General features: G+C 47.6%; 1 protein-coding gene across 1 annotated transcript in view; it reads right to left on the bottom strand.

Moving 5' to 3' along the window:
• GOT2 (glutamic-oxaloacetic transaminase 2) overlaps positions 1 to 27,071 on the bottom strand; it is a 147,187-nt gene that overhangs the window by 99,029 nt on the left and 21,087 nt on the right. The window lies entirely within an intron of this gene.

Genomic DNA, 27,071 nt, shown 5'->3' with positions numbered 1-27,071 from the left:
ATCATCGCTCCGCATGGACAAGCAGAGGGGTCATTTAATGTCAAGGACAACAGCTGGGACTGGAACTTGGCTGGCACCAGCGTTACACACTCCAACATGGATGCATGCAAGAGGTGTGCTGCTCTTTGTACCTTTGCACATCACGTGGATTGCTGCACACACAGTAAGCTGTATAAACAGATTGCTGTGGAAAAGTACCTGTGTTTTGCCAACCCTGCTATTAACAATTCTAAGTGTCAGGCGTGCACCAATCAGTTATTCTCAACTTTAACACTAATCATGGTTTCTCTGACATGGTCAGTCATCCTAGGAGCCATTGTCTATAAAAGGAGAGCAGCTCTGCGCAACAGTATTGCATAGTGTGCCTAGCCACCAGTCAAACTTCAAAGCATAGCCTCCATAACACATCTTATAATCTGCACATCGCTTGAGTGTTGAGCACATAGGCAGTGATCCACAATGACACAGCATGTCCCTGATGGTTAAAAGAATATATATAAAGTTCTGTGCCCAACTGTTGATATTAGTACCTAGTCATATTTATACAGCACATTGTAATCAAAATCCATTTAAAATCCTATTTCCAAAAAAAGCTTTTTACTTCGTGGATGCACAAGGCTTCAGCGGGAATGGAGACTTGGCCTGTGGGCTGTCCTGATTCTTCAGTTACTACCTGCTTCAGTCGTTGTGAATGGACTGGGGACCCTGGGTTCCCCAATAAGTCAATGGCTACGGGGGCGGATGTCCCTGTGTTGGGCTTCTCAGAGCTTAACGGTCATCACGGTTTCCTGCCAACAATCACTACTCTCGGAATGCAAGACCTTGATTGGACACAACCGGGCTTACAGTCAGGCAGCTGGAGCAGGCAGGGATCCAAGACACTATAATCCATGCAATGACATTTCTTGCTTGGCTAAGGAATGAAGGCCTGCGATATGGATTCACAGGCATCAAATGGCAACGAGAGGGTTTACTGAACAGGGACTTGCATCGCTTTCAACGGAGTATACACCAGCCATCTCTGCTTCATACCCTTCATGTGCATGGTTACCGCATCTACTGGAGTTCACAGGGCACAGATTCTGTATACTGTGTAAAACTTACTCGGCTTTTCCTTCAGCCCAGGTCGGATGGATTTATATTCTTCTTCCTAAGCACATGTTAACAGCTGTTATGTAGATTTAAACAATCAAAATATTTTTTAAATGTGGCACTTGGCCTCAGTACTTTATGTCACATTCGGGGCGGACAAAAAAAAAAAAAAAACTATCCCTACAAAGTTATTTAAACAACGTTCCTCCTTGGCAGTTTTAGCTTACAAATCAATAGTAGGATGTTTCCCAAAACAGTCCACAAGTTAATATAATGTGCAATATATATATAACCATACTAATATTATAAAGAGAGAGCCCAAACCTTTGAGGTGGGTAATCTCAGTAACCACAGCACCAATCACAACATCCAATACAGCGTTGGAAAGGGCAGTTGCAGCAGAAGGACATAGGCTATGCAGACGATATATAGATATATATATATATATAGATATATATAGATATATAGATATATATATTTTTTTTTTGGCAGAGTTTTATATAGCGCGAACTTAACCCGAACTGAATCAGGTATCAGAGCGCTTTACATAGCACCAGTTACGTTACATGAGGACACACATTTATTTTTGTTAGGCACGGGGAGATTAAGTGATTTGCCCAGAATCACAGGATGTTTGGCGTCGTCACCAAGACTCGAACCCAGATCCGAGGTGGAGCGCCTTAACCGTTAGGCCAACTCCTCTATACATTTAAAAGGTAAAAGAACCGTGCCAGCAAAGTAGTCCCTTGTGGGCGTGTCTGCGTTGTGCTGTGGGCGTGGGCATGACTAACGCTGGGGGTACGTGTGGTACGGCCATCACATCGTGTACTGGGGGCGTGACAAACACTGGGGGCGTGACAAACGCTGGGGGCGTGTGTCCGCCCTTCATGCCATGTGACTCGCACATACAAGCGCAAATTACGTTGCTGCGCAGCATCAAGGGGCACGCTGGGGGCGTGTGTCCGGCCTTCATGCCATGTGAACGCAATTGCGCCGCATCAAGGGGCACGCTGGGGGTGTGAGAAATGCTGGGGGCGTGTGCTACATTCCGCCCTTCATGCCATGTGGGTCGTACATTAATCAGAAGATCGTCTGCTGTGGCCGTGTGCTGTGGGCGTGACAAACGCGTTCACCTGGAGGCCTGGTAAGTAACGTTACTGCAGTCTCTCCGGCGGGGGAGGGGCAGGGTGGGGGGTAGTGGAGTCCGTCATATGAAGGACAGGAGTAGGGTAAGTAATTAAATAAATAAAACAGAACAATTTACCTTGCACGTAATTAAGGACATAAAACACCTGCACAGACATATAGGAGGCAATCAGGGAGTATGGTGCCCTAAAATGAATGTTTAAGACCACCCAAGTAACTGTAGTGCTTGCAAAATGTACACTGTTGTAATCCATAGCTGAGAAAAAAAAAAATGGGAGCTCCGTTATCTTGGGTTTCCCAATGCCAGGGTCACTTGAACTGTTGAAAGAACAGAATCAGGAGAGGCTAAAGCTCACCTCATTTGAATGAGAGCATGCCTAACCAAGCATTAATCACCATTGCTGATGAAACTGGAAAGCATGTGGCCAAGCATGGACACATCTGCCAAGCAAATGGAGCAACCACAGACTGTTCATACATTTCCCGATTTTATATATTTTACACACCTAAACGGCTGAAAGTGCTCGGAGGTTTGTCAGTTAATGCTGTATGCAGGTAAAGCTCAAAGTGAAAATGTAATTCTTCACAGCCTCCAAGACCACCAATGCAAAAGGTTCAACCTGCAAGACCAACAAAAAACGCCTGCAGTGCCTACAGATACTTCAGAGAAAAACATAGGACTGAGCCGGATCCAATCAAGGTCTGCTGCAGGTCCAGCAGATACTGTGTACTAAGTGTGGAATAGAAGCCTTTCGCACCATAAAGCAACCAGAACAAGGGACTGAGAAGATTTGCAATTGTTGAATTCTGCACAATCACAAAATCCGCATCCTCACTTTAAAGGTGACATGCCGTTAATATACCCAAAACATTTCACTATCCACCAATTTTGGAGAAGTTTTAAACTAGTGATCTAATGGGTAACATCTAAAAGATATAGGCTCCTGCTAAAAGAGTATGGTCCACGATGTAAGTGAGATTGGGAAATATAATGTCGCTGTGATTGCTCACTGGATTGGAGTAGGCAGCTGGGTTTCTGTTGCAGTAACCACCACTTTTTGCCAGACTACTGATGCACTTTAACTTGATGTGCCCTGGGTCCCGGCCAATCAGGTGCCAAGGGACTGTGCTCTTTCCCAAAAATGTACCTTTTGCCCCCTATTGGAACCTATCTGGCCACATGTCAGTCCCTTGTAAAAGGTACCGTGGGTATCAAGGGCACTGTGGCTGCGGAAGGCCTCTAAGGGAAGCAGTTCTTATTGTGCCAGCCTTAGAGGCTGTATAGGTCAGCCACCCCTCTAGCTGGGTGCACTTTTCCAGTAAAAAAATCAAATACAAAATAAAAAACCTTTATTGCATGATTTGTTAAAAACCCTGGCAAGCACTGCAGATAAAATGTTACAATGTGATAAAAAAAATCCCTGATTCCTGTAGATAAAAGCATCCGACAGCCCAATTTATAAAACTGTTACGGGTGCATGGTCCATAGTTCCTATAGTGTTAATCACTTGGAAGAGAAAAAAAAACTCTAGACCTTGTTTAAAATGTTTGTAATAGCTGCTGAGTCCAGCAGCTATTACAGTAAGCCGGGGCTCTGAGTCACAGGTTGGAGTAGCGTTAAACAGTTCCCCATCACCACTTTTTTTGCAGCACAATCCATAAACCTAACCAGTGCACAATTTGGGATGGTGTTCCGGGGATCAAAACAGGCCAACACTGCGCCTCTGCATGATCTGACCTAGTCGATCTATCCCCTTCGTAAAATAGCCCTGCTTTCCTTCATGAGGTTAGACACAGACACAGTATATGCAGTAGATCATCCCTATGTTGGCCACAAAGTCGGCATGCTTCCAGGGTACAGTCCCTTTCCCATTTGGGCAGATGGCAGATCAAGGCAATGACCCCCATTCTCAACTTTAAAAAGCGGAGCTTGGTGCATGCGCTGAAAGTGAGGGTTAAGTAACTCTGAGGTTTAAGCTGTTCATAAATGCCGAGAGACATCCAACCATAACTTCTAGCTGAGAGGCTGGCCCGATCTTCAACTGAGGAAAGCCTTTTCACGCAGAGTTTTGCTAGCCTCTTGAATTCATTTTGGCTTACGTGAAAGTCCCAGAGCGCACTCAGGCAGAGGATGCTGAGCCCACTGGACAAATAGCGGTATGCCGCTGGCCATTGTTTTGTATTCCGCTGTGCCCATAAGTGGTGAGCCAGGCTGCCCTCCTTTGACGCCCTCAGCTTGTGACAGGTCATTAAAAAAGTCGTCCTTCGGCCCATTGACTGTTTGCAGATGCCGAATTCCAGTCTGATTTGTGCCGAGAGGTGTGGGACGGTAGCTGTGGGTACCAGTGGTGAGGGTTCAGATGCATGAGCCCTGTGCCACTACAGTGACTAGACCAATTCTTGGACACTAAGTACAGTAAAGCCATTAAGAGTATATGGTGCTGCGAGTTTATTATTACGAACGCCACAGCACCGTAATAGCTTTGCTGAAAACTGGGAAGTTTGGTATCAAATGTCTCAGCATGTTAAACACACACTTATGCAAGTGAGATTGAAGCGGGTAACTTTAAGTTCGAGCGCGCCGCATTTGCCGGAACGGCGTATATCAAAAGTTAATCAATCATTTCACATTTTAATCCTTTTATTTTGTATTCAAATTGTATCCTCAGTTGTGCTTGTTACAGGGTAGACCGTAGAAAGTGACACTGCTTCTACACGGCAGCTGTGTTAAAAACTTCTTACTGTCGCATGCTTGTACTTTCAAACAAATCTTTAGTGATTCTGCTGGTTCCCAATGCATTTCGGGCTTATAATGTAGCCCTTCTTCAGGGGGGATCACTACAAATTATGCCAGTGTGGGATTTAATGAAAAATGTACTGAGGGCATCTTAGAGATGCCCCCTGAAAAACAATCAGCCTCTGGTGGGTTCCCAGACTGGTACACACCAGGCTGACACCAGGAGACATGTTTCTGGACCCCTGGTTTGGGAGTCTTCGCTCCCTGAGCCCTGAAACAAAGCCTTTCCTGGGCGGAGATCACACCTCCCCCAGGCCAGGAAGAGCCATATGTGGTAGGGGAGCTACAAAGACCTTGCCGCCTTTGTAATGCGACCCCCAGCTTCTCCTGCTGTCAGGAACAGGCCCCCTTCCTGTCTCCTCTCCTTTTCGGCGGGAAGACAATCGGGAACAATTGGCACAGCCCAGAAGGAATGCCCACCTCTGCCAACCCCATTGCTCAGGAGGCAAGGTGAAGCCCACTCTTCAGTGCCCGCAATCTTGCAGATAGCAGGCACTCTCCAATCAGGATTAGGATTTGTGCCCACTCCCCACGTGGTGTGAGCACACAATGGGTGTAGTCACCCTAAGGTCAGTAGCCCAATGACTACTGACCTAGAGACCCGTAAACACAGTATTTAGGGGGTAGCCCTGAACCAGGAAGACAAATTCCCACAACCTACGAAGAAGGACGATAGAAGACGCCCAGCAGAGGAGACTGCAGAGAAGAACTGACTAAGCCCCAGCCCTACCAGCCTGTCTGCAGTTTCCCTAAATCCTGCGCCAAAAGTCGCCTTGTCCTCCAGCAAGCAACCTCCAGAACCCCTGGGAGGACTGACTGCCTTCAAAAAAGACCGGATCTCCTGTGAACAGCAGCTCTGTTCAAAAGAATTTCCAAAGCAAGACTCAGAGCCTGCTGAGGACAAAGAAACAAGATGCCTGGAAACACCACTGCACCAGTCTCCTATGGCCAGAGTTTGAGTGGCCCACTGGTCCCAGCGAGGTGCCTCAGCAATCCAGAGTCCGAGTCCACAGTGGGTGGACCCCTCCAGGACTCCCTGATATTGTCTGCAGCCTCTGCACGAAGACACCCACCACCCCCCCAACCGCGAGTGGCCCGGTACAGTGAAATCAGAACTCAAAAGACACCCCAACATCCAACCGCCCTGGAGAAAAGAACCAGAGGTGCTCCTACGTCCCAAAGCACAGCAACTTTCCTGCCCAGCTGTTGGTTCCTCCCGGAAGCCTTCCTGGACTGAGCCTGCAGCTAAAAACCAAAACCGAAAATCCCCATTGAAAACAGGGCACCCCAAGGCAAAACAGCACCCTGCCGCCCCAGTGGGTGCACTTTGTGTGCTAATCCAGACCCCCCTTTGCCCTGAGCTTTGCTCCCGCAACCTTGGGGCCGGCTAGCGAGCAGCCACCAACCAGAAGCCTCCTAACCCCCATTGGATAACATTGGGTCTCAGCACTCTGCACCCGGCCGCCCTAGTGCCACTGGGGGTGTTTTGAGATTGCAACCTTGAGCCTGGGGGAACCCTTATTCTAACCCAAGAAACACAACCCCAAAGACAGAGTATTTACCGGTTAACCAATAACTTAATTTCTCTCCATAGGAATACATAGTCAGTTTTCTCTTGAAAAATGTTCTAAGTGTGGAGTTGATTTGTATGAAAACCTGAAAAACTACACAACTGTGCAAAACTGATTTTACTTCACTTTTCTCTATGAAATGAACCAGTGTAACATCTAGGCATATCACACGGAGTATAAAAAGTAACCTGAAAAGTAATTTTAACGTACCTGCATTTCAATCAAGTGCATTTGAACCTGCATTCAATTGTAAAACATTTCATAACATTTTTCAAAGCATTTATTTCTCTTACCTGTGCCAGGTTTGGTTCTAGAAATAAAATTACTTAATATTTCTATATAAACAAAATTGGTCTGGGTTCAGTCTTTGAGTGTGTGACATATTTTGCTGATTGAGTGTGTACAACAAATGCTTAACACTACCCTCTGATAAAGCCTAACTGCTCGCCCACACTACCACACAGAGTAAGGTGCGATCTACTTTTACCTCTGCCTACCTTTGGGGTACCACTGGACTCTGGGCACACTATACCTCATTTTGGTATAGTATATACAGATCCAGCTTCCTCCAATTTTGAAGTCTGACTCCAGATAAACAGACTATCTTTTTAACCTCGCCAAAACTAACATAATTTATGTGTGGGTCATACACCAGAATCCCTTTCCCTTAACAAGCATCACTAGGAACTTAATTTGCTTGGTGGAAATAAATTAAGTTTTTTCCGAAAAATGTCAAATACAACAGCTAGTCAAAATCTGCCACTTTCACCCACCTACAAATGCCACTTATATTTAGGAGCTTGGGTGCCTTGTTTGACACTAAATCCTATACTCCCATCTCAAATCAAAGCACAGCACATGAAACAACCTTTCCCTGCACCTCACGACCGCCCATCGCTTAAGCAATTCAGTAATGAGCTCAAGACCTGGATGTTTGAATGAAAACTGAATAAGACGCCTTTCATACCTACAAAAAATTATTTGATAAAATTACAGGATTTCATCCCCAGTGTCAATTAACATCCATGCTACCTTGGTGACCTCCGGCCATGATTATCCAATTACAACATCTTGAATTAATGTTATATATCGGACATTGAGTATTTGCCATAAACAGCTTATTAACTAGAAAGGTTTACACCAGTGTCTTTCAAATGGAGATTTTTAATATACGAACTACCATTTCCATCATGCTCACCACATTGCGTCGGAAGAAGTAATAATGTCATAAGCATTGCAGTGACACAGAAACAGTCTCTGAGCCTACTGTGACCCACTCTCAGAAATACGGTTCTTGGGGCTATGGACTAACAGGCTGAGGGGAGGGTGGGGTCATTGCAGGTATCGAAAAGCGGCATGGCACCTTTGCCAACATAAGTAACCTCCCTACGGCAAAGGGCTGAGCACTATTCATCATTTTAATTAAGTGCAATTAACATTAGTTTGTTTTTCTTCTGCATTCGAATACTGCCATGTGTAGTGTGTGACTACAGGGGTATGCCCACAACCTTCCTATGACGCAGTAGACTGTCCCGAATTGGGTAAGATGACATGGAATGATGACGTTATGTTTCACTTATTCACGTTTTGTATTGAAGTGAAATGCATGGAGTGAACCACAGCGAGCGAACACCAATTAAAGTGTTTTTAAATGTATGTATTTTTAATATCTCGCAGATGCTCAAAGTCTCTCAAAAAAGATGCATCAGTTTGTCTGTCCCCATCCTAAATGATGTATCTACACATCTCCATGTAATGCTTTGGTGGAGTGTATGGTGCTAAAATAAGCACACAGACAAAAACTGGAAGGATGTTATGCTGGTACATACTCATTGTTACATATCTCATGGATCATTATGATTTTTATTTTTTTTTCTCCCAAAGGAATACGGAGAAACTGACTCAACTTTAAGGCTAGCAGCCTTGTGTGTAATGTCTGTGTCCGACCAGACTTGAGTAGGGCACAGACCATGGTTGAAAAGGTAATAGCTCCAGGGTACTTTATCTAGTCACTTACCATCTGAAGCAGAAAAAAGTCGACCTGAGTTAGGGTGAAGGGTCAGTAATTCCCCTCCATCACCCTAGATTCTGTTTCTACCCGTATCTGAAACACTCTTATTAAAGGGATACCTCGGTGCTTAAAGTTTTTTTTAATTGGAGATTTCGGTACAATCTTTTAAAAAGCTACCTGGAATACAGTTGAGCCCATCCAGGCTGTTAAGGACCGGGAAGCAACCCAATGATGGGGAATGCCTCTACTAAAGTGGGTGAGGGTCACTAACAAAAGGCACTAAGATTTGGTTGTTTTGAGTCACTTCGACACCCAGGACCACCCACAACCAACACTGCCACCCCACCCCCGAACGACTCTGCATGGCTTGTCTCCACTCACTACGGACAACGCCATAAAGACCATGAAAAGCATCCATCCACTCTGGAGCACCTCCAGACCCCTGCCCACACCGTATCTTTCACTGAGCCGCCTCTGCCATCGCACCAGTGCTATGCCGATCAACTGCTCCCTCGAGACCGCCACCTTTCCAGACAACTGGAAACACACCAAGATCAAGCCCCTCATTTTTTTTTGTCAAATCTGTTGATTAGCATTTAGTATTTTAACAGCACAGTAGGTGCAGCATTCTATACAACTCATTCGCCTGGTAATGTCGAGTATTCCATCAATTGTAAATTAACATATCAATTTGGCACAAGATCAAGCCCCTCATGAAAAAACCCTACCCGGACCAGACGGACCTCAAGAACTTCAGGTCCATATCCCTGCTCCTATTCCCAGCCACAGTCATCAAAAGATCCATCAACGCCCAGCTTTCGGACTTTATTGAAACCACAAATCCTGGACATCTCCCAATCCGGATTCCGAAGCTATCATAGCACCGAGAACACCCTCCTCGCCGCCAACATCCGCTCCCTCCTCTACTAGGACAAGCCACAGCCCTTGTCCTACTGGCCCTCTCAGCAGGCTTCAACACAGTCTCCCACTACACCCTAGCCACAAGACTCCGCGACACTGGTATGCGAAACAAGGGGATCAACTGGATCCGCTACTTCCTCACCGGCAGAACACAATGGGTTAGACTCCATACCTACCTCTGACAGATTAGCTGCGGAGTACCGCAGAGCTCCTCCCTCAGCCCCACCCTCTTCAATGTCTATATTGCCCACCTCACCGCCATCGTCAGGAACCAAGGGCTTAGTCTCCTACGCTGACAACACCCAGCTGATACTCGCCCTCCCAAAAGAACCCTCTGTTGCCAGGAACAACTTCCACAAAGGAATGAAGGCAGTCGCCGCCTGGATGAAGAACAGCTGCCTGATGCTCAACTCAGACAAGACATAAGTCCTCATCCTGGGGACCTACCCCTCCGCTTGGAATGACTCCTGGTGGCCCTCTGCTCTAGGAAGTCATCCTACCCCCATGAACCATGCACGAAACCTCGGCATCGTACAGACTCCTCGCTCACAATGGACTGAAAGATATACACTGTATCCTCGGCCTGCTTTAACACACTACACCTGCTCCGTAAGACCTTCAGATGGATCCCCACCGAATCCGGGAACACAGTAATCCAAGCCCTCAGCAGCAGACCAGACTACGGCAACGCACACTACGCAAGCATCACCCAGAAACTGCTCCTTAAGACTCCAGAATGTCCAGAACGTTGCCGCAAGACTAATCCTCAACATTCTCTGTCACAGCCACATCACCCAACACCTCCGTGACCTCCACTGGCTCCCAGTCGACAGTAGAATAAACTCCAACTACTCACCCAGACATACAAGCCTGTCACAAGGCCGGACCCGCAAACATGAATCACCGCCTCACATTCCACTTACCCAACAGACACCTCTGCTCTGCCTAGCTAACCCTGGCTACTGTATTACGAAACATCAATACAAGAACCAGAGGAATGTCCTTCTCCTACCTCGCCTTCAAGAGATGGAACACCCTGCCTATCTACCTAGGGAAATCACCCTTGCTGACGCAATTCAGGAAGGAGCTTAAGACCTGGCTTTTCGGATGAACTCAGCATGTAATCTGATCCACTGCACATCCCCACCACAGCACTTTGAGACCCTCAAGAGTGAGTAGCTGCACTTTACAAACCCTGATTAACTGTGGAGATTTATCATGATCATTTTCTGACCCTACTGTAGAGGTCAGAGAATGACAAGATGGTAGGATACCTTTTAGTGCTATATAGATTTAGTTAGGCAGGTTCTATCAAACAGCTGTATCATCATCTTTTCTCTCGCTCCTTCCAGAGTATTAACCACTTAGGTTCACTGCAGTTCTTGTAAGAATACTCTTAATATGCCCATCATCAAAATTAGAAATGGGGTTTCTGGTTGGCAGGGTATGCACCCTCTCAAGCAGGAACCATAATCCTCGTCTGGGTAAGTCAGGTAAACAACCTAAATTAACCTGTGCTCACCATCTGGTAACTTGGCACAGAGCAGTCAGGCTTAACTTAAGAAGCAATGTGTGAAACCTTTGTGCAACACTCCAAACAGTTAAACAATGAGAACACCACACAAAAAGATAAACCTGGTTAGAAATAGAGCTCAAATGTAATGAACCAAACAAGCCCAAAATGAGAAAAATCCAATAAGGGGGAGGAGAGTTATTAATTTTTTTACCCATTGTGTGCGAGGACAGCTTAGAGCCGCCGTCGGGGGAAGAGTTGGTGCTAGTGCTTCTCCTGTGGCTCACCCCACCAAGGATGGCAACGGAAGCGTTTCTGCTGCAACCCCCCACGCGCCCTGGTGATCTTATGACTTTGGCACCTATGCCACACACCGTTATCAGAGCAGGCAAAGGATGCGCTGGAAGCCATTTGCTTTCAGGACGTCAGGAGAAAGGTAAGCATTTCGCTCGGGGGCGGGGGGGTTCTTTTAGTTTGAAAACAGACACAGGCGGAAAGGAATGTTTTCCTTCCCTCCTGTGCTTGTTTGGAGTGGATTCCTTCTTCACGGTCGCAGGTGGGGCCGCAATAGTGGAGCAGTAAATCCCATCCACTGGACTACTAGGGATGGGTTTCTGTTTTTGGGGGAGCGACCCCTTAGGCAAGGGTCACTCTCCTGGGGGCAAATACGATGTGTGTGTTTCGGCCCTTTTTGGGGGCTAGTTCAGCCGATCTACTTCAGAGGCCGGGGGGTTGGAGTTATGGATAGTGCAGCAAGAGACCTCTGGATTCCAGCCTGGGGCTGAAAGGCTTCCCATTGGAAGGTTTCTCTCTGGGTTGTCCCAAAAATGGTGCAGCCTGTGTTGCCTTTCTTTAGTGGCGTCACAGGCTGTAGAATCCATACAGAAAACTTTTGCACATAGATGTCTTTCATTTGTTTATGGACAATGTATTTTTGGATGAGATTGTTGACCATACTAATTTGTAAGCTGAACAGTAATTGAGGAACAGCGCCAGACTTAAGCCCCACTCTAGAGCTACCCGGTTGACTCCCACAAATCTGGTTGAGTTGAAGAAGTTCTGGGGTTTCACTTTTTTGATGGGATTGATAAGGAAGTTGTTGCTTCATATTGGTCTAAAAAAGGTCCTTAATGGCAACTGCTATATTTCCTGCAACCATGAGTCATGATAGGTTTCGGCTTTGGAGGCTGCTTTTTGATGATACTGCTTCAGCATTACCACAGGATTAACTTGATTGTGAAGGTCTCTTCAAGATTCGGCCTGTCCTCGATATTTTTGATGAATGCTTTTAAGAGATCTATGTTCCAGGGAAAGAAATGGCCGTGGACGAGCCTCTGGTCCTGTTCAAGGGCAGAGTGTTTATTAGACAGTACTTTCCTAGCAAGTGGGCATGTTATGGAATTAAGATGTACATGCTGCCTGATTATTACTGGATAGGTATAGAATTTCAGAGCATATACTGGTAGGGATTCCACTACTAACCCCCCTGGCGGTCTGTTCACTTCGGAGACAGTGAGAAAATTGTGTGGGAACTTGGTAGCTGACTCTATAACAAAGGGCACCATTTATATGTAGATAACAATTGCCCACCAGTGTGTAAGTTAACGGAATTGTTCAAAGTGGACACTGTTGCATGTGGCACAATCTGCTCTACCCGTAAAGGTTACCCTAAAGAGATGGTTTGTAAAAATAACTTTGAAGGGGGGCGGAGCTTGCCAGCGTCGATGCAAGACGTGTGAGCGCTGAGCTCCGCGCCATCACCCGTTAAAATCCTGCCAATTATCCTTCCTCGGCATACTCTAAGAGCCTACAGAGGGCGAATACACTTCTCGAACGTTGCCGGTACAAGCGGTGGTGTCGCCGGCGGAAATCGGAGGTGTGGGAGAGCACACGAGCGACTGGCTGCCCAGGCCCAAAAGCAGCAGACTTTCCTGTGCGCCAGGCCGGCGTGCGTGATCCGACGTGCGGCTGGTGGGGAGGCTGAGACTCGGGGACCTTCGGTACACCTCCGAGAAGGACAAAGCGGGCAGCGAGACACAGTACCGTCGAAGGGTTCCGAGGTGAGATCCAGTGCTCTGTGATTCGGACTGCAGCGGCCATACATAGGATCTCGGGACCACGCCGGATTTGGATGCAAACTTTTTCCTGCGCACTGTGCCCATTTTGGCGCTTCGGCGGCGGCCCTCCTTGCGGCCATTGGACATTGTTTGTGCTGCCTGGGCGCTACCCCAGAGCTGGCGCTTCCTCAACATTGGTGCCGAGGTGCAGGCTGAGGCCAATACTGTCCGGCCCGTGGGTTGCTCGGCTGCGCCGGGTCCTCCCCCACCCCACCCCCCCATACCCCAGCGCTCCCTACAATCAGACTGTAGTGTCCCGGAGGAGCCGCACTGTGGGACTGCATCGGCCGGAGGAACACAGGGGGTGATTGGACTAGCGAGGTGTGCGGCAGACTGCGGCCCCCTCCGAAGTGGATTCAGCTCCTGGTCCTAGTGCGGTGGGGTCACGGGGCAGCTGTACCCCCCCCCCCCCCCCAGGCACTTCATGGTGGTGATTGGGCGCTGATCGCCCAGCGGAAAAGTGGTCTTAAACGGGAGAGCGCACATATTCGAAGATCTTTGCCGGCAGGGTACTGAAGTGTTGGAGTTGTACCGTGCCTGGCGCAGGACCACTTTGCACTAGGAGACTCAGTGGGGTGGGCCACACTAAGGGACTGCCAGCAACACTCCCCTAGTACATATAGTCTGCTGACACTGTGACCTCTATACCTCAGCGCAACGAGGGGTGCGCGGCTGACAACCCAACGGAAAGACAACTGATAGCGCCTGCAATTAATGAATCCCGGGGGCACGGTCTCCCTACCGGCTATGAGGTGAAATCGACTTTGACAGTACTGTGCCGCACTATCGGCGGGAACCAGCGATCGCGTGCAGTGGGTAGTGGCGGAGTCTGCATCGCGTGGTGAGAGCGCCGCTGATATACCAGCGCCACTGATCGTAGCAACCGTTAACCCAGAGCTCGTGCAGTGCCACTGATCATAGCAACCGTTAACCCAGAGCTCGTGCAGTGAAACAGGGCACCGACCCTACACAGCAGCGCAATATGGGCAAGAACGAGAGGACCCAGACTAAGCTGGCGTTTGACCAACGCAAGACAAAGGCACCGGAAGACACAGAGCCCGATTCCTCTCCAAGGAACATAGGGTCAGAAGGCACAATGTACACGGACATAAAAGATATGCTTGTATCTATGGAGAAAGGGTTGCAAGACAGCATGGCGTCCATTGGTACGAAGATCGACGCGCTCACCTACCGTATGGATTGCATGTCAGAGCGGGTAGACAAGCATGCGGAAAGACTCGACATGTCAGAGAGGCGTATCACGGAGGTCGAAGAGGCGCAGACGGAGTGGGATAAAGATCGTAAACAGTTCTCCAGACCACTACAGGTTATCCAGGATAAGTCTTGGAGGCTCGCTCGAGGCGCTCAAACATACGCATCACGGGGATTGCGGAGACGACGCAAATGGGGAAGATGGAACTCTTCGTGGAGAAACTACTGGTCACCCTGCTAGGAGACGATGTCTTCTCCCCGATGTTTATAGTTGAGAGGGCTCACCGCACGCTGGGACCGCGACCGCGCTCTGGCGCGCCTCCGAGGCCGATAATAGCAAAACTGCTGAATTATAGAGACCGCGACACTGCGCTGAGAGTGGCCAGATACAAAGGGAAGCTACAATACGAGGGCATGGAGGTGTCCCTGTAACCTGACTTCATAGCGAAGGTCCAGGAGGAGAGATGGCACTTTGCTCCGTACAAGAAACAATTGCGAGACCTTGGACTGGACTATGCAATGCTGTATCCGGCAAAATTGAGGAACAACAGACGGGTCACTCGCACTTCTTTACAGACCCTAGGGAATTACAGAAATCGTTAAAGGAGTGGTCCAAGGAACAGAGGAACAGCCCGCACAGACAGGCCGGAGAACAAGTAGAAAGCAGCAACCTGGACGAACAAGAATAAACTCACTGGCGATTTGATGCGCTGCCCGCTCCCGAACATACTCGTCTCGGAGCAGTGGCGTGCCTTTGGGACACCGCTTTGTCATGACTCCTTGGTGTGCCGAAGTGCTGCAGACGAGAGACTGTCACGTCCTGAGATTGGACTGCGCATGGCGGATTGGTGAGATCTTTTCATTATATACGCACCAGATGACACTCATGTGACTTTCATGGTACAGTTTGGAGAAAAGTTCCACCATGACTCTTGCTTAACACTGCCATAGATCATTGATGTTAGAAGGGAGAGGAGGGAGTGAGAGGGGGCGCGATTGGGAGACGCCCTGTATCGACACTCGATAGGCCGAGGCTCGGCCTCCCGTCGATGGACATTAACCAGGGTGATGGTGATGGGGTCTCTTTTTTGCACTGTACAATGCTGATGCACTTTTGTGCGATCCTTATGGCGACCTCTGCCCTAGCGCTTTTGTCACTAGTTGCCCCTATGAGGGCTTTACCTGAGACTACTCAGGGAAACATTTCAAGTTGGAAGTTGATGGGTGGGATTGGGTCCTGCCAGGCCAGGTTGGGGGTGGTCTGCTGTGGGTGGGGGGTGATGGGATGTTGTTTTGCACAGGGGGTACTGAAAGTTGAGCCAACCAAGCAGTGAGCTGCCCGATTTTACATGTAGGAGAACCACGGATACCGAAATAGCCTCGCAGAGACTGTTTAGCAGTGCTGGGAGGGCGCCTTCTGATACTGGAATGGCAGAAACGAATGTGATGGCCGAAGACAGAGGTCCTGACACACTGAAGGCTTTGACATGGAATGTGAGAGGGCTGAATGATTACCGCAAACTTAGGAAGGTGTTAAACTATCTACATAGGCATCACATTGATCTCGCACTAATACAAGAGACTCACCTCCCTCCAACGAGTAAGATGCTTACTGCTAAAGGATTCGGGGGTAACAGTTTGGCCGCGGGCTTCACTACACACTCCAGGGGGGTGGTAAAGTGGGTCAATCCTCGATCCCAATTAAAGCGGACACTGATTGAGGCGGACTCGGAAGGTCGCTATCTGATTGCCAGATGCGTTGGTAAAGGACACGATCTTATAGTAGTTAACATATATGGGCCCAATTACGACCGCCCTGAGTTCTACGCGGCACTGGCCGGGCACTGCAGATCACACGCTTCCTCTAAAATGCTTTGGGGGGGGGGGGGGGGGGGGGGAGACTTCAACTTTGTGTTCAATCCGGACCTGGACAGATCCAGGGGGCCGCCTCGCCGGCCATCTGCAGCAGCCATCCACATGCAGGCGGAATTGGTTAAATTTGACCTTGCTGATGTTTGGCGATCCAAGCACCCCACACAGTGGGGTACACGCACTATTCGGCCTTTCACAACGTACACACAAGAATTGATTATTTCCTGGCTTCTCAGTCGATGCTTCTTTGTGCTCGGAGCTGCGTGTTGCTACCACGTACGCTTTCAGACCATTCCCCCCTACTTTTGACGCTGGTAGTGCCAATAAAGCGAATCCCTCCATTTACTTGGCGATTTCCCCCTTATTCCCTATTGGATGAGGTGTTCAGAGGAGAATTGGCAAATGATATAGATACCTTCTTTGAGGCTAATCTGGGATCTGTCGACAGTTTCCAGACTATATGGGACGCATTAAAAGTTTATATCAGGGGGATGGCTATGGCCAAGCATTCTAGTGTCCTTAAGTCCATTAGACAAAGGTTGAAACATCTTGAAACTCAACTGAAGGAACTTGAGACGAGGCAGCAGAGCAACCCAACTGCTGAAGTCCCGGCACAGCTGCAAACATTACTTGCTGACTATAATGAGGAGGCGGATAGGGAAGTGCAACATATGGGCAAGTATGCCACAGCTCGGACATATGGGGAAGGGGAGAGGCCCAGTTCAGTGTTAGCCAGAATAATGCGTCAGGAAAGGCGACCCCTGGTGATTGGTGAGTTACTAACAGCCACGGGAGATGTGCTTACTGATAAGATGGAGATCCTTGATGAGTTTAGAGGTTACTATGCGGATCTCTATAAATCGAAATCCTCCCAGATGGAGGAAGAAATCGATGACTATCTCAGCTACATAAAAATGCCCTTCTTGTCTGATACGCAGACGGAGTTTTTGATGACACCAATCCAGGAAGATGAGATACGGAAGGCGTTGGGTGGGATGCGTTCCGGTAGTGCCCCGGGGCGGATGGCCTCACAGTGAGCTTTTACAAAGCGTTTATAGACAAACCAATGCCACACTTGATTTCCCCATTTGATTATATCTGCGCAGAGGGTAGTATGTCGGCCTCCATGAGTGAGGCGCTGCTGATCACAATTTTGAAACCTAAGAAACCTCCCAACTCTTGCGGTTCCTATAGGCCACTATCCCTAATTAACTTTGATGCCAAACTGTATGCTAAGGTGTTAGCCACGCGGCTGGCTCTGCTAACTCCGGACCTTGTGGCACCAGAGCAGGGCGGCTTTGTCCCAGATCGAAATCTCACGTATAATATCCGTACGGTACTGGGAACCATGCAACACGTACGGCAAGAAAATAAAGCCCTAGCTATTTTCCTTGATATGGAGAAGGCATTCGACTCTGTGGAATGGCCATTCATGCTCAGAGTATTGCGGAAGCTGGGGTTGGGTGAACCCTTCCTGCAAATGCTGGGGGCCTTGTATTACAAACCCACAGCCAGGCTACGAGTAGGAGACACGGTCACTGAAGCTTTCGAAGTAAGCAGGGGAACCAGGCAGGGATGCCCCCTCTCACCCCTATTATATGCGCTGGTTGCAGAACCCTTGGCATGTGCGATTAGGGAATATCATGGTCTAGAGGGTATCAACTTTCCGACGTACAAAATAGGTATCTCCACGTACACAGATGACACACTGCTGTATGTCTGCGATCCGGAAACAAATCTCAAATCGGTACTTAGAGAGGTGGTGCGATTTGGGGCCCTATCAGGGCTGAAAGTTAATTGGACCAAATCAGTGGAGTTGCCGCTGACACCAGTCACTGGGCCGTTTGAGATGGGACTATCCACTGCAATGGTCGACTGATCCGGTTCGGTACTTGGGGATACATTTACATACGGACCCAGAAATACTGATTCGGGAGAATTATGGGGTAACTTTTTCCAAGCTGGTAGAGGACGTTGAAAGGTGGTGCAAACTTCCCTTGTCATTAATAGGCAGGATTGCCATCATGAAAATGGTGGTCTTGCCAAGGTTCTTGTTTTTGTTCTCGAATATCCCGGTCGTCCTCTCCAAGGTATTTTTTAAACAGCTGACACAAGTACTCATTAAACTTGCATGGGGGGGGTAAGCAACCCAGAATCCAGTGGAAGGTTTTGACTCTACCATACGAGATGGGGGGCCTAGGTTCCCCGGACGTGGAGAGATTACAGGGTGGCGCAGGCGGCTCATCTGCACACATGGATACACGGTACACCACACATCCCACACGTAATACTGGAACGTCTGTTTGCGGAACCTTTTCCCTTACCGGCCACGGTCTGCTTCCCGGTTGATCGTAGTGTAGGTAGATTGGATTCCATCAAGACCACGAACCATGCTTGGCATGAGTTGATGCGGCCACAGGGCTGCGAACTGCTATATTCCCCACAAATGCAAATTGAATGGGCAGTATGGCTCCCACTACTGAAAGAGAAAGGGGTCACGAGAGCGCTGAACAAGTTGGGAATCACGAAGTTAGAGGACCTATTTGTTGACGGGGTGGTGAGAACCTGGGAGCAAATTCCCCCCCGCAGACAGAAGCTTCGCTTTTGAGGCGCTTCCAGTATCACAGAGTCCGGAGCGCGCTGCAGGACCTATTGGGCCCGGACCTTGCGGAACCACCTGAGGTACCGGAACTTACCTATGTGATAAAGACGGTATCCCCTTGCAAGCTGGTAATAACCTCAATAAAATGGGAGTTCGGCATAAGCAGCTTCAATATTCCAAGGCTAGAACGGAATGGGAACGCGATCTCCAAATACAGATAGATGACGAGATGTGGAAGTATTGCTGCACTAGCACTAGGAGACTGTCGCTGAATGGGAGACACAGGTTGGTGCATTTCAAATACCTGCATCGTGTCTACTATACCCCAGAGAGGCTCCACAGGTATGGGCTACGGCGGTCTGCGGAGTGTGAACGCTGTCACGCACAAGTGGCTGATTTTATCCACATGGCTTGGAACTGTCCTGGCATCAGCAAATTCTGGGTGGAAGTTTTCTCGGAACTTAGTCAGATATTAGACGTAGAGATAATAGTCAACCCGGCACTGGCGCTGCTGGGATACTCGAAAACACTGCCAGTGGCGCTAAGACGACTGGCGGATATGGCTTTACTAATGGCCAGGCGCGTCGTGGCTATTTGCTGGATGAGGGGTCCGTTGCCTACAAAGAAGAGATGGGCTAGGGATATGCTGTATTGCTGTACTCAATCTGAAACATATAGTGAATTGCTTCCGCCGAAGAGTCGTCCCAAGAACTTCTGGAGTCTGTATAGGTCATATGTCCACACAAGTGAGGTAGAGGAGGAGACAGGGGGGGGGGGGGAACACTGATGAGCTTGCTGCACCAGAGGAACACGCTGCGGGAACTGATCCTGGGAATGGGGAGGACACAGAGTAAAGCTGGAGTCAGGCCGGGGGTGATATGAGGCAGCTAGGAGCCCGGGGGCGGAGTATGCAGCGCTCTCTGACAGTAACAAAGAGATACCTACGAGGGATGTTGTGTGAGGTTATGTGGGAAAGGGTGGAGGGCTAGAGTCTTTGAGGGGTGCTGGTCCTTCACTCCCCTACTTAAAGAAGGGTGACTTGAAATTACTTATCTGGGATGTGGAGTGGGCAAGCGAACTGCTGGCAAGTTGTGGGTGGGGGGGTTGTTGGGGTAGGACTTAGGAATTTCGTTCACATATGGAAGAAGTGTTGGTCCTGCGACCTGCTGGGCTTGGCGTACTAATTGCTTGTATGCAAGTGAACGTGCAGTTGAAGGGGGTGTGCGACGATTTTACTGCCATGGCACTGTTGACATACTTGGAGACTATTTACGGCACGCACGAACTGAACGCCGCCGAGCCTCCAGGATGTCGGCTAATTGGCTGTGTGAGAAGTTCCTGGTACGATCGAATGTAATTGTTGAACTTCAGCTGCCGGCCCCTGGGTTGTAGGCTACACGTCATGTACAATATTTTGCGAGAGAATAAAGGTTTTTGAAACTTAAAAAATAAATAAATAAATAATTTTGAGGGGACAGTGCAGTGCCTTGCATAGTGATTAACTTCTAGCTGTGAAATGTTCAGACAAGAGAGGAGAGAGGTCTACATGCCGACTATCATACATGATGAAAGTACTTCTTCAGGTCTCTCAGCAAGTAAACATTAACAAATATGTATATGTAAGCACCCCGAAAAATCATAACCTCATAGCTGCTGCCGTTGGCCGCTGAACGTTCGGAGCACTACCTGGCTGTTCAACGGCCGATACCGCCCCGCCCACTCTTTGGAACGCCCAGCACTACACCGAAATAATGGCCGCAGCGAAGGCGTTAAATACTTAAGCAATGGCGGAAAAAAATAAGACAAAACTTGAAGTGAACCTATTAAATGGAGCTCATTGTGCAATCCCCTTTGGTTCTGGTGCTCATATGCAAACAATATTACAACGCGAGACATTGCAATGTACCATCTCTGCATTCCTCACATGATAACTTTTGTCCTCATGCTTTTCTTTTTAACTGTGAATGTGAAAGTCCTGCTGGATCATGCACATGCCGTGACATCACTGTGTGTGATATTGTTGATTTGAACAACTATGATATGAAAAATGCTTACGTCAATAGGTTTCAAAAGCATAACCACCTTTATCGAATGAAAGAATAGTCTCTGTGCGTCCGCTGATGAACACATGTACTGTGCTCATACGGGGATACTTTCAAAACTATTTAATCAAGATATTCACAGTGCAACGCTGTGAACCCTGTGATCCATTACTGACTAAGGCACTAGGCCCAGTAAAACATGTGGGGTAGCGTTTATATCACGACAAGTGGGGAAAAGCAGGGTTGTAGATGTGAATTCCTGCACATTCTTGTCGTTTACATCACAGAAATACAAGAACATTTTTGTTTTTATTTGATGCTTCACTTTTGTAGTGTATTCTTTGTAAGGAAATGTTGGGGGAATCCACGCAAGTCACACATACCTGTCCCCCCCCCCCCCCCCAGGTGTCTGGTTAAGTAGGTTTCCTTGCATGGTTGCTGACCCCACAACCAAGTCATACACCAACCATACTTATTATAACCACTATCTGCTTTGTACTCTTCCCTGTTACGGGCACTTGGCCCATCCACACAAGTGAGGTAGCATTTTTGTAGGGTGGACCTGGTGGAACTCTGGATGGTAGGAAATTTGTGATGGCACGGTGATCCCACAGCTTTCCCACAAAGAAATGTGAGGAAAATTAGACTTTTTAGCTAAATGTGAGGTTTGCAGGAGATTCTGTGCAAGAAAACGTTGGGAGATTTACCAAAGCCACACTTCCCTGGACTCCCCCATGTCTAGTTTTCAGAACAGAAATGTCTGGATTTTACTGGTTTCACATGATTGCCGCCGAGCCTGGGTCCAAAAACATGTGCTCCCTTTGCAAAGTCAGGTTGTCTTGTGAGAGCATTGTCATGTCTCCACAATACATATTGGGCCCTTCCCTGTCACAAGCACTTGAACTACGCAAACAAGTTAAGCACCATTTTTCCGCAAGAGACAGAAGGGGGGGGGGCAAACACCACAAATTTGTGGCAGCTGCAGATTCCAGGACTTTTCTTCACATAAATGCAAGGGAATTTGTTTTTTTGTAAAGTTTGAAATTGCAGGAGATTCTGGGTAAAAAAAAAAAAAAAACCTGGCAAGAGCCACACAAGTCACCAAACCCTGCACTTCCACTGGTGTTGGTCCGGTAGATTTCTTAGCTGGGGCACAAAATCCAGAGCTAGCCACCCAAAAAAAAATTCTTTAAAAAATACATGCATTCTGCTGGGTGAAATATGATGTCTCCTAGGTCACGTTTTGAAGTGAGTCTCGCAGGCACATGGCCCAGTCACACAAGTGGGGTACCATTTTTATCAGGAGACCCAGACTCTAGAGTGTAATGGCACTCGAAAGCTTTCTGTCATTTACCTGAATACCCGCTCACTGGTCAAGCACCAAATGGATATCTTCTTGCTGCTTAAATTTGAGCAATCAGATTTCCTTTTGCTTACGGAAACCTGGTTATCTCGGGAATCCTTCCCTGACATATTAGCTGCTCTTCCTTATGACTATCATATCATTCAAGCCAACCAACCCCAGGGGAAAGTGGGTGGAGGAGTAGCTATCATTATCGTGACGATTGTAAATACTCTACGCTTACCTCTCAAGATCTACCTTCAGTGGACAATCTGGTGCTCAAATTTGAACTCGAACCGATCACTACCCGGCTGGTGTGTGTCCTGCTTTATAGGGATCCTCAAAGGATGCCCCTGTTCCCTCATTCTTTAGATGAACAGGTTGCGCACTTAGTCACTACCCACGGGTAGGTCATGCTGATTGGAGAGTAATTATTGGGTCAACGAAGCATCTGGTGGTCCCCAATCAGCCGAACTTAGTAAGCTGCTCTCTGGACTAAACCTGGTGCAACAAGTTACTATGGCCACTCACATCAAGGGACATATATTGATTGTCCAGATCTGACCAAGGATATCTATGTCCCCCGGATCAGTATCGCCGTGCACCTGGTCCGACCACCATATAATTAAATTTAGTATTCTTGACTATTATCCTATTAAACCTCCTTGCCAAGGAGGAGGTACCCGCAGAAATTGGAATAAATGTGAGAAAACATTATTTCTCGATTCACTTGCTAACTCTCCCCCCCCCCTCTCAACTCTTCCATCAACCAGGCTGATGAACAATTAACTAGCTGGTTGTTGGCCGCTAGCAACAAATTTGCGCCTCTCAAGAAAGCACATGCCCCCCGCCATCACGATGCCCATAAGTGGTTCTCTGACGAGCTGAAAAAACAGAAATTAGCCTTACGGCAACCGGAAAGAACATGGAGACGCAACTATTTACCCGAAGACAAATGTCTCTATATAAATACCATGAAAACTTACAAAAAAAATCCATCTTGACCGCCAAGGCAGCATACTTCTCCTCAAACATTCTGTCTACAACCAATCGTACAAAAGAGATTTTCTCCATAGTAAATGAGCTGTCCAATCCCGACAGAATCTCTATCAAATCTGATCCTTCCCCAAACTTCTGTCATTCTTTAAACTCCTTCTTCATCGATAAAATTGCAAAAATAAACTCCAGCATTCCAGCCTGTAATAACCTGCCGTTCAGCCTGACCTCCACCCAAAATCATAGCACCTGTATGCAATTCCCAAGAATGAACAAGCCTACTTTTGCGGACTTGCTCTCTAAGATTAAAGCGGGCGGTTGCCCTCCTAGCATTTTGAAAGAAATTTGTACTACCCTTCCCAGCCCTGCACTTAATCTCCTGAATCAGTCATTATCCCAGGGCACTGTCCCCGCTACCTTCAAGGAGGCCATTGTCATTCCCCTCTTGAAGAAGCTGGGGGCAGATCCTCAATTGTTAACAAATTATCGCCCAATCTCTCTTCTTCCCCACCTTGCAAAGGTCCTAGAAGCCTATGTCACGAGATGTCTGTAATGATGTACACCAACACTTGCTGATTGTAGTCTTCAGTAGTTTATTGGGAGAGAAAGAGAGCCGCCCCTGGCACAACCAAGGCACACACAGTAACTGACATAATTGGAATTCCAAGAACCCAACACTCTGAATGGCATAGTGGAATTCCCATAGATTACATCACCACACTTCCCTCCATTAAATAAAATAAATCTTGAAATAACAAAGAATTAATATAAATATGGAAATGACAAAGAAACATGAAATGGAAAAAAATTGCTGAAAAGTGGTTAAAAATAATTAAACAGTCACGTAAATTTTGTGGTCTAATCCTTAATCTACTGCTTCTCCTCACACCATCCCCCTCTGAAACATTAACTTTCGACATTTGAAGAAACAGAAGGATCTTTTGCAATACGAGAAGTACTCCACCAGTTTCCATTTGACAATTTATCAGCATTTTTGCTTATATCAATAATTTGTTGCGACTCAAGGAATTTCGAAAACCCCTTTTTTACTGAAACTGGATTTTTCACTCTGACCCAGTCACCAATACAGAGATTGTGAGATTCTTTAGTGTTAGAACTTTGATTGAATTTTGAACAAATTTCACTCCAAGTTTCATTTGCAGATTTCCATATATGTTTCATGTCACTACCCTGATGAAAAGATTTTACCATCCAAAAAGGGTACACCTGACAAGAAGCTTTTCTGCCTCTCAATTTCAAATGGAGCAAAATTAGTTGCAACATTGGGTGAGGTACGATAAGACCAAACCAGATCTTTGACTGCATTAAAAACACAAGATTTGGATCTAAATGCTGCTTGTACGCATTCTACCACAACTCTGTTAAACCGTTCAGTTTTACCATTACTCTGTGGGTGGCAGCGCTTAATTTGTAAAATATTAAGTGCCGGGGCTCAAAGTTTTGCTTGGAAGCCGCCGTCACCAGAGCTGCAGAATGTTGTGGCACTGAATACCGAAGCGACGCAGGCTTGAGCGACCATGGTATATCTTTAACCCACCACCAGACACTCCCTGCCCCTCCTTCTCATTCCTGACATGTGTTGTCCTCTCTGCTTCCTCCCTTTGTCACTGTTCCATCTTTTTCATCGTCCTCCCCTTTTGAGTTTTTCGATTTTTGTTCTGGGTTAAAGTGTGATGAGGAAAAATAAGAGGAAGTGCCCAACACTAAGTTCTGGTAGCCCCACCTGCAACCACCAGCTCTAAGTAAGCAGTGATCCAGAGTTAGAGCATGGATTCCAGTAGCCCTGGTCAAACAAGGAAAATGGCCCTTTGCAGCGCCTCGGGGTGATGGTGGGTTACAGAAGGTCCCCAGGGCGCTGGTTACAGTAAATGATGGGTGTTACCTCTGCCACTGACCATTCTCGTACCTCTTAATTAGTGCACAGTGACTGGAAGGTCATATTCAGTCGCCGAATGGGCATCCTCCCATTTCGTTCAATATGCTTTTTTGTTTTTTACTTTCAGCAGCTTCGCACACGTTTATTGCATACAGCACTGTCAGTTAAATAGACAGTGAAACACAGACATGCAGCAACTAACACAACCCGAAGGGGCACCTTCAGGATTACAAGGCTCGCACCCCACTCCTCTACTGTGTGGGCTGCGGGGGTGTACTTGTACTTTACATCCCTGACGTGACATTGAATATTTTGCAAGCTGACAATCCTGTACACTCTCACTAATCTTTAATTTCTCTAGTGGGACTCCTTAGTTTATATCAACCAGATAAGATACTGAACACACCGAGCGAGCATCATGCCTGGCTATCGTCGTCCATCTGCCTGTTTTATTGCTGCCTATGTTGCTTTACAAAAGGCACCACGCACACACACGTGTTTACAATAACAAAAGTATTCATCATACAGCTAAAAATACAATTTGGCCTCAACGTTTATAATATGAAATCAATGTGTCCACTTTCTGACCAACCGACACGTCCAATAAGTTACCTACATTTTGAATCCTTCCTCCCCAGCCCCCCCCCCGCCCCCATCTTTAGGTAATTACTGCTTCAGAGCTTGAAATTGGAGCGTAATAGCGTATGATTAGAAAGCTGCCCAGCATGCCCCCTTATCATTAAAATGAAACATATATTCGGAATCGGCACCCCACCTCGCTCCTCCCCCCCTCCCCTTCCTTCGTCCACCGGAATAAAACAAAGTAAGTGTGGGAGCAGCTCAGTCAGCTGACCGACCGGGTCAGCTTAACTTAAAACTTTAAGTGCTTCTGTGGTGCTTTGCTTAACTTAATTTGTAGCTTCTTCTAGACTTCTTACCTTTATTCGTCGTGGTGGGACCGGTCGGCACAGCTTCACACTGCACTGCATGCTGCTCAGTTGTTGTAACTTTGCTGCCTGCCTGCTGCAGCTTGCTACCAGGGCCAGGCCGCAGTCTGCAGTGCACACACAGTACTGGCCGCAGTGCACTCAGTGCCACGACGCGACGTCACGCCACCACTCAGGCACCACTGCACCAGACCCCGTCACGCCAGTTGCACAGCAGGCAGCAGCAGTGCACACAGCCCAGGTCTGCCCTCGCCCCTTCGGCTTTGTGACCTTGGTCGTTACATTGGTCGGGCCGGGCTAACTTAATGTGGACAGTCAGTGACTACTCGAGTGGACTCGCCGTGGCGTGCGTGGGGAGCTGCCACCGTAACTGCGCAGCGCGGTTATGCTGGGGCGTGGCTGAGAGCAGGCAGAGCCAATGTGAAAAAAAAAAATATGCACGCGCTACCGCGTGCACAGCCCCTACCCACATCAGAACCTCCAGGCTCCATCCCGGCCCGGGTCCCACCAACTGAACTTCCGGGGCGCGCCCACCGAGTCAATGGCAAAGTCAAACAGAAACTAGCAACAACTCCATAATGATTAAAATACGAAACTTCACACATTATTTAATTATATATATATATATATTGCATTTAATATTCAATTTTATTTGTTGGTATATTTATCATTAATTTTAGGGCACTTCGAGGTCATATTTCCAGCATTACCGATGATGTTGTGGAGTGAACTTAAACTTAATCAGGGCAATAAATATTCTCTCATTGTAGGAGTACAATTTTGGTGGAACGATCGGTCGAAATATGTTTCAGGCTCAGCGGTAATTGATTCTATTTCTAAGTCGCGTCAGTCGTTAAATGTTGCACTGCGTGCGCATTATGCAGCGGTGACTGACTGAGACTCTCTGTGCAGCAGTGAGCATTAAATGGCGTCACTGACTCCGTGTGGGACAGCCTGGGTATAATAATGTAGTCAGTTAGACTTAGACACGAC

Source organism: Lissotriton helveticus, chromosome 12 (assembly GCF_964261635.1).
Source record: "Lissotriton helveticus chromosome 12, aLisHel1.1, whole genome shotgun sequence".
NCBI lineage: Eukaryota > Metazoa > Chordata > Amphibia > Caudata > Salamandridae > Lissotriton > Lissotriton helveticus.
The sequence above is the reverse complement of the archived record's forward strand: the minus strand, read 5'-3'. Positions and strand labels throughout refer to the sequence as shown.